Raw genomic sequence first — 10,767 nt, forward strand, 5'->3', positions numbered from 1 at the left:
AAATCCCATTACACAGCAGTAGCTCCACGCCTGAAAAGAGCACAGCACTAGATGTTGCCACTTCACACTGGGCCATTGAAGAAGTGCGTCGAAGGAGCCCTGACATTGGCACCAGGTTCCAACACCACTCCTCCAAGAGTAGGGATCAAAATCGGACACGGCTTCCCCAGCGGCAGCCCTTGAAAGGGGAATTGCCTACCACCAATTTGGCTTAAAATCACGGTACACTGATCAAAGGCAGCTGCGCCCTCGATGACGAGATGTCTGGCGAAAGTGCAGTGACGTGTGGAGCAGGGTAGCATAGGGCTACCTTTGGCCTCTAGCCTTTGGGCCAGGAGATCGGAGAGATCAGAGGTCGGGGCCGCTGATGATAAGCTGCTGCCATTGATCTCACCTCATCGTACCTGTGATCCAGTTTACAAGCCAACATCGCTCCAGATCTTCCAGCCCGGCTTGTCAATTGGGCGGACAACGATATTGTTATGCTTATTACACCGACACAGCTACCGAAAGTGGTACTCCTACCTTTTACTCATTTTCTCCGGGTGTAGGAGTGCGCAGTTCTGACGGCCGACCGACTGGGATTATCTCCTTATCAGCCCTAATCTCAAGTAGTTAATAAAGTGCGATGCTTTGTACTTCAGCCGCCACCATTGTTGGCCAGAAGACACCGCCGAGAGGATGCTGATGCCGGATCCGTTGAGTGTGCGCCGATGCAGATAATCGTTTGTGGTATGCCGAAAGATGCACTCGAAGACCTTGGAGTGCTGTCCAAAAAACCCGGCCGGGCGTGTTTATCATATTGGTAAAAAGTGGTCTTGGGCCTGGGAAACTGGACATTCGAATGGAATTGATACTGCCAGCGGAAAGCTTAGCTGAGGGCAGAAAAGGTCTTACAACATAATACGCCCAAGAAACTATATCAGTTTCAATAGATAAATAGATAGATCATCGAGGGACTTTTACCCTACATGCAATATATAATTTAATTGGTTCTGTGTATCCTTTTATAGTTAGATTTAGAACTCAGTTTAGAGATTTTTTCTTTTTAAAGAGTTAGCTTCAAACAAATATATTCCAGCATTTTACCACATTTTAGAACAGTCTATAGTATACTGGTTATATTTGCATTTATCTAGATGCCCTTGAAATATTTGGTAAATCCAAATGTTTGCTTTCATTGAAAATGTTGTTTGAACCAATTTGTTTTTATTTCGCTTGTTTATGCTACACTAAGGACCCAATCAGTCGCAAATTGGAGGGACGAACCTCCTTCACCCGAGATCCCCAGATAACACCGGCTATATCAACACTCTGATCCAGCTGCAGGATAGATGCCACTTAGGCCAAACAAGGGGAGTCCCTAGCCGAAATCCAAACAGATATTGTCAAGCAGATGACAACAGTCCGTCAATTGTGCCCAGCTTTTTGTGATGGGAAACGCGAACAAGGAGCGATTGCCGTCAACAATGGCAAAACGATGTTATCCTTTAACCAAGCCTCTTGTGGCGAACCCAAATCCCATTTGGCACAAACAATTTAAGCGAAATTGCTTAAGCAGCAGTAAAAATAAACCACAAGATGTTCGCATATGGATGTCCCCAGGCCCAAAGGCCCAAAGCCCATCACCCATCGCCCATCGCCCTAAGAATGGGAAATCCTTTGAGCAAATCTTTGTGACAAACAAAAGTGCATACATATAGTTAGGGAAATGAAAACAAACCGAAGGAAAATGCGATCGCCGGGGCTGCGACAAACTGTAAAAACAAATTGCGCTTTGTTTCAATTATACAAGGATTACATGGGAATGGAAAATGGTTTGGGCCTGGCAAGAGGATCTCCTCGTAGATCCAGAGCCCTCCATCTCAAGTGGTTCCACGCTCGGCGGCGGCGTCTGTCTGTACAATTTGCACTTGATTTTAAGTAGGTGATTTCTATTATGCGAGACATTAGCTGTCATACAAACGCCCTATTCAAGCCCAAGGGCCCGGGCATATCGATCCAGTCGAGCACTTGATTAGCATATGAACACCCAGGCGCGCTGGTCATAAAACCTCAAGTGCCCTGGCCATTGTACCCGTAACGCCGGTGCCTCCTTGTACGTAGACCGCCAGGTAGGAGGGCAATAAAACCGCAGGTCCTGCAGCTTTGCGCCGGATTTTCCAGCTACACTCGTCAATGGTCGGGATGCGGGGAAATTCGCTGGAATTTCCTAGCCAGCGGCCAGTTGATGTGCCATAAAATTATGGCGGCTCATAAAATGCATTAATCGCTGCTAAATGCGCGTCATTAGTCAACACGCAGTAGTTCCTGGTGGCTCTGTTGGCTCTACGTGGCCACTCCAGCCCGCTTCTAACCATCCAGTGTGCCGACTTTTCCTGGAAACACACCGCAGGCCACGGCAACGTGTCAGCCAGGTCGCGGAGGACTAACGAGTTGGATTGCCGGGTCGAGGGCGGGCCTTAGACCAGCAATCGTGGCATCGCATCGGCGACAGCGAGTCGCGTGAAAATGGTGATTAATGCCTTTGGTGCGTGGATTTAATGTGGAACACCGAGCCGGCTAATCAGCGATCCTCAGGTAGCAGCGCCCAGAATGAAAACTCCGCGTGGAAAGCCCCGCAACAAGTGCGATTGATAAAGATTAGGTTGAGGATGGTGGGTGGCTTCAGGGCAGCAGATGGCTAATGAACTTCAAATGGGCACTGAAAGGTCGTTCTTTATTTAAAAGTGACATGTCAGCATTTGTATATAAATACTATTAAATAAGTTACACAAATTAGACTTTTTGCCGTAGCTTAGAAACTAAGAACGCATTCAAACAAGCAGCTATTCACATTCAGATACATTTTATTATCAGACTTCCCTGAAAACTATTTCACTTTTGTACTGCACGTGTGTAATCACTGCTCAGTTGAAGATTCCACTTGTAGTCGCTACCAGCTACACCTATTAGAGGAGAATTTTCAGCATTTTCCAAGGCAACCTGTTAATTTGATTTTAATAACTTAATAAATGCAAGAACTTTCCGAGAACCGATTATAATGACAGCCCCAGACGACAGAGAGACGCGATTCCGGTCTCCGGGCGACGCTTGAGACAAACCTCCGAGGGCAAACAGAAAACTCTGGAGGAGGAGGAGCAGTTGGACGAAATGGAGGTGAAGTTGGGGCTGGAGCTGGAGTTGGAGTTGGGCAGACGAGGCCTACAGCACCGACAACTCAAAAATGTGTCTACTTCATTCATAAGATTTTTTAGTGGCGCCTGGCGCCAACATTTTTCACTTGCGTGCAGCAATCGTCGCTTGGGACTGTGAGTGTTTTTGGTGGGTATTACACTGAAAAACTAAGCTTATTCTTCAATTTAAGAACAGAGAATTAGAGGAAGAACCATCCAAGACAAAGCTACCCATGCGACTTCTTTTTCACTGCGCACACATAAACATTTTGGCTCCAAGCTAAAAAGCCTTTAAATAGAACTAAGCCAATTTTTTCTGTGTATTTTAAAAATTATACTTATTTGTACGATTGCTTGGCTTCGGCTCGAAGCACTTGACTTGCAGTGCCAACATATTCATTAAGTGAAATGCCCAAATGCCCGGGATTATTGTTCCGTTCGAGTGCATCTGCTTGATTTAGCGTATCGCTCATAATTTGTTTTTATGGTTTTGCATTTAGATTCTCAGGCCTTTGGGCACGCGGCTGATAATTCTCCCATGACGCGGCAGCTGCCTCCCATTTTCGCTTATCAAGTTTTCAGTTTTGAATGGGCCCGAAATTGAAAGTGGTTCAGCTGTCGACTTCCGAGTGGCTGGAGCACGTGTCGAGTGCCGGGATTTGGCTGTACAAACTATGATGGGTACGAGTATATAGCCAGTAGCCAATAGGCAACTATCACACCCATCCATTGTCAGACTGACAGTGGAATTCCTGCACATGGATGGCCCACACGATCGGGAAACGTTTCCATTGCGGGCATGTTAATTTTAGTACAAATTCGGGCTATTTTGGCAGTGGCCAAAATGCCCACGCAAATATTTTCGTGCCATCATCGCCGACTCATTGTGGGCTATAAACAGATCGAGTCAGCACGAGCACGATGAGTCGGAAATTGTGGGTTTCGAGGTCCGAGATCGAGATCCGCGGAGCCGTAGTGCCGCTTTTGTGGGTCGTCCGCTGTCCAACAACTATTGACAATTTCAATTTGGTACCATCCATCCAGTCTGCTCGTCTGCGGCTGCTGTTAAATATTTTGTTATTTTCATATGTAAATCTTGTTTAACGACTCTGTATGAATTCGTGTGTAGTATGGGTATATTTATTGTGCCGTTGATTGAATATGCAAATGCATTTTCACACTTTGGAGCCGCTCCGCTCCACTCCATCCGCAGCTCCGACTGGAGACCGCAGACAAAGGCGCACAAACAGTGGTTTCCAGAAGGGATCGCCGATCTCCCAAAGAGTTCGCTGGAAGCTTCTGCCTCGGCCAAGTTTACCTACAGCAGTCGCGCAGCTCCAAAGCTCCAAAGCCCCAAGCCCCAAGCCCTGGGAGGTGATAATGGGAGCGAGAACTCCCTATCCCAATCGCACTCGCGCACACACCTCTTTTCCAAAATGCCTGATATAAAAATTAATATTCCCTAATAAATCTGTCAAAAGTTATGGTCAACTGCTTAACAGAAAAAAGGGGAAAATGAATAAAAAGAAACAGAAATTAATAAAAAAAGATATAAAAGCGAGTGAGCAGGGCAAAACACAACGAAGTGACAATGCCCTTTTAGGTTATTACTTATAATTATCAATCCATTTAAAACATGTGTCTTACCATCAAGTTCATTAATGTGTTTTAGTAGGAATAGATGGCCATCTATTTAGCCAACATCATAAGAATATTCGAATATATGCTTATAGATGTTTTAATAATTTTACAGTGAGTGAAATAGAGTTTTTGATTTTCAAATTTTCTGAGATATGAAGGAAACCTTATAGCACCTTTTAGACAAACTGTATTTGATGTGCCCAAAAACTGTTCATTTAAGGGCATCAAGTGGAAGTCTGTGAGTGGTTTTTCTTCACTGGAGGGCGCGGCAGCCAGCCAGCGGAGTAGTGGCTCTGACTGCCTCTTTTCCCAGACATTTACCTGTCAAAAGTTGCACTCGCACACGAAAATGATGGAGTGAAGAGTTTTAGTTTTATGACGCAGCAAAGGAGGCTGTGGCAGGGAACCCACGGCGAGCGGGCTCGAGTGATGGCGCCAAGAAATTAAGGTAACGCGCCAAGGCAATCAACACAAGTCCGGCTGACAGGATCTCAGAATTCCAGGCCATGCAGTCCTGTGAGATGAGTTGGCGCAGCCAGGAAAAACGAGTGGAAAATATGCCGCAGGAGGGCGTGGGCTTCTTCTCATGGATCTGACTTGGGGGCATTAGTTATGCAGCTCGTTGGGCTATCTACAACAGCATCGATCTTGTTAGCCGCTATTAATTGGCTGTGAAAGGTCCGATTCATTCAATAAAAGTCCGCATAATGTAAATGGCTCAACACTTTCCCACCGCCGAGAAAATCAGGTCCATTGACATCCGATGCTGCGCATGCGTATCCCCGAATCTATTAGGTTCGATAGCAGATACAAGATACACGATCGTATCGCTCGGAAACAAGGGAACAACCATTCCAAGACGGTAAATTGCCGCAACCGCAACGCATTCAACAGATTGGTACACTGAACGAAAATGGCTACGCAACTGAGTGGTAATGACTTGAAATCGAGGTACAAAAATTAAATAAGCGAACTAAGTAAGCTACAAATTAGCTTAACCGTACAAATTCATAACCCTTCAAGATAGATATGTTTTTTCCTCAGTGCATATTGAGCGGATCGGTTCAGTTCGGATACATAGTTAATTATGCTCCCAAAATGAAACAAAAAAACAAACTAAACATTTTTACGAGCGAAATTTGTAATCATTACCACATTCATATGCAAATGGGGGCAGCCGGCCACTACTGAGTATCTGAGTATCTATATCTGTAGACAGGGTATCTCGTATCTGGTATCTGTAACTCTTGGGTTTTTTTTTTTTGGTTTTTTGGCTGTTTGGGCCAGCTGCTCGAACGGCAGCTACGCGTCTGTCGCTTCTGTGCTGTCTTGGCCTTTGTTTAGGATCGTGGGGCCCTGATTTTGGTGTTAAAAGTACCGTATTGTTTGCCATATATAGAGAAACAACATGCTGTCCACGCCGCGATAACGAGCTCCCAGACTCTAATTTATTAAAGACATTTTCCTGCTCTTCTCGTTGGTCTGCTCCCCTGCTCCCCTGCTCCCCCTCTCCCCGCCTGCCAACACAAACATTCATTTCGAATGCGACAAGTTTTAATTTCAGTTTCAGTTCAGTTCAGCTGGTTGGGGATCCTCCGATTACCAGTTTTCAGCTCTCCACAAGCCAAATCCGACGGAGTTCGGTAGTTTGGTAGTTCGGTAGCTGTTGAGGTTGTGAAAAAGCTTAAATTTTAATCAAAATTAGATCTTTATCTTCCGCAATTTCTTTGGCTTTTAACAAATATTTTTCATGCTCTTTGTCCGCTCAGTCTCTAATCTCGTTTGCTTATTTTTCTGGTTTCCCTCTGCTGCTCGTCGCCGTTTGGAACTGTAAATATTTAAGCTTTTGACGCCTCACATGGCTCCAAAGTAACTGGAGGGAGCAATGGAGCCCATGGAGCAGCTCGTGGTGGCTCCATTGCAGAGGTAGCATAAATTTTTTCTCGCTCTCCGCCGCCATTGAGTAATGGCCGTGTTTTTGTTTGACTTTGCGCCATATTTGTTTGCCGCTTTTCGCTGTATGCGTGCCGTATTCCACGAAGCCCCCAAAAGGGTGGGGCGTGGCAGGGGTGGCAGCTTTTGGGGGGCAGCTTTACATCTAGCGTGTAACGCGGTTGCCAGCTCTTCGGAGATTAGCATTTCGAACAACAAACAGTTGCAGTTAAGGCGAGATCTCCAGAAGGCGTTGGCGCCACAAGGGAACTCAACTTTACAGAACTTTCAACATGGAAACTTTAAATAAGAAAAAGGGAAAATATATAAAAATAATGTAATAAATTACTGGTTAAATTAAATATATCTAATAGAAACATAATCTTAACTTATATCCCTAATACTTTGTATAGTATTTGTGGCATTAGGTTTTCTTGTTGAAAATTCCTTACATATGCCCTAATTAATGCGATTAATTTTACAAATGTTATGTATTATCTGTTCGCCCATTGCCTTTTGCCTTTTTAAATCATCTTCAGAGTGTTTTGATTACTCAATTCCACTTAAGTACCAGCACTCCTTTCATTACCATCAACACCCATCGCCTTCGAATTTCCCGATAATTCCATAGCAACTACATGATGCACACAAGCCCGAGAATTCCACATTTAAATGAAGTCGCGGCAAGTGCTCCGCCGCTGATTAGGATTCGTGGAAGTGCAGGCACCATAAAAGCGAAAGTCTTGACGCCATTAGAGTGTAATCAACGCAACCGGAGCAACTGGCTGGAGCAACTGGAGGAGGAGGGCAGTCGGCTCATGCTCATAAAGTGTCAACTATGACTGGTGCCATGAGTACACAGACAGCCGGAGATACGGGGCCAGATAGACTATGACTATGGCTATGGCCATATCCACCGCATCCAGAACCAGAGCACCTACATATGTGTGTACATGGCGATAGCTCCAATGCTCAAATACGAATGGGAATCGGAGACAACGCGACTCTGCCCGCTATATTTGGCCTCATGACGTTATGGGCCGCCAGCCAGCACACAAATACGATTCAAAGCATTGTCAGGCTCCTGGTGCACTGCGAAAAATATACGGCACTGCATAATCTATGAAGATATACAAATATTTTAGATAGCTGCAATATTTTCCAAGGGAAAGTTCCGCAAGAGCTCAATCTGAACTATCGAAGACCAAGCCCTTGAATAAAAAGTAAGAATTCTGATTACTGATACTGTGAGCGTGAAACACCTACCTTTCCTTGTGCATTGGCTGCCCTATTTTTCGCCAGTGTACGCAGCGCAGATAAGGGAGGCGCGGTGCTCAGTGAACGCGAAGGAGGAAACGCGTCGACGAAGGCCTGTTGTTGTCACGAGATTAAGGCATTTCCTCTTTGACGTTGGCACAAGAACTCGCCCTTTGCCGCTCAGTGTTTGAATGCTCTGTCACGGCCATTGTAATTGTGCACTCAGGCCAGATCCGTTCCGAACCATTTCGATTCCCTCCGATCCGATCCAATCCAATCCCATCCAAACCGAACCGTACCCACTCCATTCCGTGGTCCAGTCGATGCGGCTAGCGACAAGAATTACCCCGCGGCTAGGCGAAGCCATCTCGGCCACTCAATCAAAGGCGAAAGCCGAAAGCCGAAAGCCGCCTCGAGATCCATGAGGCAATCGGTAGCCAAAGAAGCCGTCAAATTGTTGCGCATAATGGATGTTTTTATCAGCGAAATGGTTTCTTCTGGCCGGCCGACTACTGGACTTGGGTTACTGGGTTTTCTCCTTTTGTTTTGGCTGACTGTCGGCGATGTTGGGCTCTCGTCTTTGATGTCACCGTTTTGGCCGTTGAACTTTTCTGGCTCTTGAGTTGGCCACCTATCGCCAGCATTTACCAATTTTGGTAATGAAATGCAGCAACAATTTTGTCTTTATTCGTGAATCTAGTGGCTTTGCTTAGAAGCATTCATTCATTTCCAAAAATATATTCATATCAGGCATTAAAAATCGTATAAAACTAAATTACTATTTTTGAATATGAATAAAATAAATTAAACAATGCCTTATGTAATATAAAAGCAGTTGACTATTTTTAAGCATGAATGCGATAAATTAAACTACACATCACTTTATTAGCATAGAAACAATGTGGCTAAACTAAGTTTTCAGTGCTTGATTTAGTTCGTTTTGTAAGCTATTGATCTATTGTTGGAATTTCTATACCTTCTTAATTTTATAATTGAATAATTATTTGAGTAACTCATTGAATGCTGTTAAGTTTCGGAAATTAAACACCATTAGGACTTAGCTCTGAACTTAGCACCTCATCTTGGCCATCCCATCAGAACTCGCTTTCCACATTTGGCAATTGTTTTTGAACGCCAAATTTGAATCCATGATCTTGTTGTTTCACATCCCATTAACACGCATCTCCGAGTGCCAACTCAATGAGCTTCGAAGGCAAACAACAATACGCACTACAGATGCTTTGGAAAATATATGCAGATTCTTCGACTCGGCACCCAGTTGCCCAAATACCCGAATACCCAGTTATACCCATTTACCATCCATGGAGCCAGTAGCACTTGAAATTTGAATATAATATTGTAATAACTCAAGGGTCTACACAACAGAAGCGCCTCTCAGAGCGTCGCGTCGCCAGCAACTTTAGCACTTCAGTTGAAGATGGGGTCTGAAAAGCGTAAAGTAGTCAGAAGCATCGGGGACGGGGCAATCCGAATCCGAATCCGAAACCGAATCTGAATCTGAATCTGAATGTGATTATGATTATGATTATGAATATATGAATCCGAATGCCGCAGTCTGGCTGGCGCATCTCGGGGTCTATTTGCTTATGATAATTTGAGAGCAAACAGCGATCGAGTGGATTGGTAGCCGGTGGAGACGGGTCATAACGAAAGGCCTACATCTCGGTGGGTCGTGAGTGTGCAGAAAAACAAAAACGAAACACACGATTAAACACCTCTCAATTATTGGAGTAGGTCTGGTCCCGCGACCATTGAAAGCTGTCAAGAGGTCCGCCATGGACACAGATGATTATGATGCCTCCTTTTGGTCATCGGTTCGGGTCATCCCATCGGTTTTGGTTCGGTGCCTCGCATCCATGTTGATTGAGTCACTTAATTTGCATACCAAAGTAGATTTGCATGCCTCAGCAGAAGTGCAGACGTTGGTCGTGTTGCAACAATGGATCTACTCATGGGTGCGCAAATACAAATATCCACCATCCACCATCCACCATCCCCACCATCGACAATTCACAATCAGAGAATCGGAGATCAAGTGCCAGACCGTTAATAGTCGTACATGAAGGCGCTAGGGCTTGTTCAAACGAATCCGAGCTAAAAGTTTAAATCAATAAATTGCGATGGCTGCTTGACACGAGTGGAGGGCATATTTTCCATGGAAAATTACATCGCTTTCATAGACGATTTATGCTAATTTTAATTTGAGCAGCCGTGCGAGAAAGAAGCCGAGGGCTCCTGCTCCCACCTGCCCCCCAAATGTACCCATTATATCGGGTTCATTTCGCAACTGCTTGGAAAGACCCCGGACGGAATAGCACTTGCGTTGACTTTGGAGGACGGTTCCTGGTTCAAGGCTATGCAATCTGTTTGTCCTCCCTGATTCACTGCATCGCTGTCTGAAATGCGTATCTCTGAAATGCATACCCAAAACACTGATAAGCGGCAGGAATGCATGTGCACTCAGAAAAATACTACAGTTGCCATTGGGAAATTAATATTATAAAAAATTCCTTGGACTATGTGTCACAGTCTTAGCTACCGTTTAAAAGCGTCAGTTGTGGTTTAGAACTATGCAAAACTAAGTTTCTGCTAGACACTAACTTCCCAACACTTCTGGCTGAAGCATCAGTTTTTCGAGTGTAGGCCTTGCTACCTGTTGGCCCATTTATCCGGAACCGAACGGAAGTAAGCCGAAATGCATTAGTCAGACAGCAGGCACAGGGGCAGCACCAATTAGCTG

Source organism: Drosophila erecta, unplaced genomic scaffold, assembly GCF_003286155.1.
Source record: "Drosophila erecta strain 14021-0224.00,06,07 unplaced genomic scaffold, DereRS2 tig00000021-arrow-pilon, whole genome shotgun sequence".
NCBI classification, from domain to species: Eukaryota; Metazoa; Arthropoda; class Insecta; order Diptera; family Drosophilidae; genus Drosophila; species Drosophila erecta.